Source organism: Megascapheus bottae, chromosome 5 (genome assembly GCF_031878675.1).
Source record: "Megascapheus bottae isolate mThoBot1 chromosome 5, mThoBot2.hap1, whole genome shotgun sequence".
In the NCBI taxonomy this organism is placed as follows: domain Eukaryota; kingdom Metazoa; phylum Chordata; class Mammalia; order Rodentia; family Geomyidae; genus Megascapheus; species Megascapheus bottae.
The window spans coordinates 55,760,093-55,762,288 of NC_143513.1; the positions used below are offsets into that span (position 1 = coordinate 55,760,093).

General features: G+C 38.3%; 1 pseudogene; it reads right to left on the minus strand.

Annotated features, from left to right (window-relative positions):
• Positions 1 to 963: 963 nt before the first annotated feature.
• LOC150063430 (periphilin-1 pseudogene) lies at positions 964 to 1,785 on the minus strand (annotated as a pseudogene).
• Positions 1,786 to 2,196: the final 411 nt, after the last annotated feature.

Genomic DNA, 2,196 nt, shown 5'->3' on the forward strand with positions numbered 1-2,196 from the left:
CTCTTGATGTGGTTGGCTCACTCATGAAGGACTGGTACACATAAACTCCTTGCTAGCTTACTAATTCTTCTTTCAAGAACACTTGAAGGTTAAAGGACGTCTAAAAAGTGACCAGAACAAAATATTCTGATTATAGAGTAGTAAAAGAATAATTTGCAAATGACTTAATTATGAGCATGTGATCATATTTTTTCAAGTATGGGCCTATGAAAATGTAAAACTCCAATGCTCCTATTATGTGGAGTTTTTTCTTCAGAAAGGCATTTGAGGCATCACATCTTTAAAATACTTACCTTTCATCTCAAGCTGCTCTTTTATTCTTACTATATGATTCTTGTACAAGGAATTATTTATTTGGAAAAAATATTTTAAGATGTGTTTTAGAGGTTTTAATGTTTTTGTTGTTGTTGCTGAATGAGAATTGTTCTCAAAGCAAATATTCATTAAGATACCAGAGTACTGTTTATTAGGATGGTACCCTCCACCGGCTAAAGGCCTAACAAAAGAATCAGGTTAAACAATAATAATAATAATAATAATAATAATAATAATAATAATAATCACACCTCAAAATGCTAACAGTTTTCACATGGCAATCTCCATTACAAGTATGCAAAAGACTGCACATGTTTAAGTGGAATGATCTCTACTTATAAATTACACTCACATGACCAAACAAATCACCACATGTTGTGGAAGATAGTAAAACAGAAGTAAGTATAAAAGACTGCTCTCCAGGACTGCTTTACAAAGCTCGGCAAAATAACCTTCATTTTTTGGGGGGAGGGTGGGGAGGAGTTGGTGGGGGGTGATATAGGCAGGGAATATGAACTAGGTGGCTTTGTGTTTAGAAAAAAATATAATTAAAATATTTATTTTAGATGTTTAACTAAATTGGAAATGTGGCCAAATAAAGTATCTCTTTGTAACAAAAGTTCTATACATTATGGATTTACAGAAATCCAAAGGTGGAGGAGGGAGGGAGGCTGGTTACATCTAGAAACATTTCTTTCTTTATTTTGCCTGAACCCTAATTCTTCTAAAAAGGCTCTCCAAAATCTTGAGCAGAATTATCATATTCTGCAATGAAATTCTTTAGTTCTTCAACACACCGCTCACCTATTTCATGTAAATTCTGCCTCAGTGCAAACTGTATTGACTGTTCTAATGATGGATCTTTTTCAATCAGCATTTTCACCACCATCCTGATAGTTTCACAGTCTTGCCAGTAAACCTGCTCTATATCTTTGGTTTTTGATGCTATTGCTTTAGAGCGACTGTCTAGCTGACTGTTTTCAAATAATTCTGTCCCATCTATTGTGTTCGATTCAGGTTCTTTGGGCTGGTCAATTAATAATGGTGCAGCAAGTACAGTCTCAAACTCAGAACTTTCAGGCAAGTTACTTTCATCAAACTTCTCTAACTTTTCCGCAGCCCACTTGCTTGCAGCCTCAGCTAGTTCCTTTTTGGTTAACCTAGTGGGTTTGTCTAACAGCTTTGATGATGGAACTGCTGAAGAGCTTGAAGGTGAAGTGTCTCGTGATGTTTTCAAACACTGAGCATCTCGTGATGTTTCAAACACTGGTGGAATGAGTATGACTTGCTCCATTCTGGAGAGTAGCCCCTGCTGCTGACACTGGAGCCAGACCTGCTGTGTGGAGAGTCCTTTCGACCACCGGGTGATTGTCTGAAAACTGGAGGCTCCCTTTTATGGGGAGTACGGTCCCGTGAGTAATGAGAAGAGTAGAAACTTTTCCTTCTAAAGCCATCTCTTGTGTCCCTCATGGTTGCTGGAGAGTAGACAGGAAAGCAATAAACCACATATATTCTTTCTATGGAGCTAAAGTCATTTTGTAAATTGGTGTTTTCTTTTTTTTTTCTTTTTTCTTTTTGTTGGTTATATGGCTGAACTCTAGGTCTAGGCGTTGCTCATGAACTCTTCAATTCAAGGCTATTGCTGTACCACTGAGCCACAGTGCCACTTTCAAAAGTTGACATTTTTTCCCCCAGTCTTGGGGACTGAACTCAGGGCCTAAGCACTGTCCTTGGGCTTTCCTTAAGGCTAGTGCTTACCACTTGAGCCACAGCACCACTTTCGGCCTTTGTATGAATGTGGGTACTGAGGAATTGAACCTCGGTCTTCGTGCATGCTAGGCAAGGACTCTACCATTAGGCAAAACTCCCAGTCCAATGACA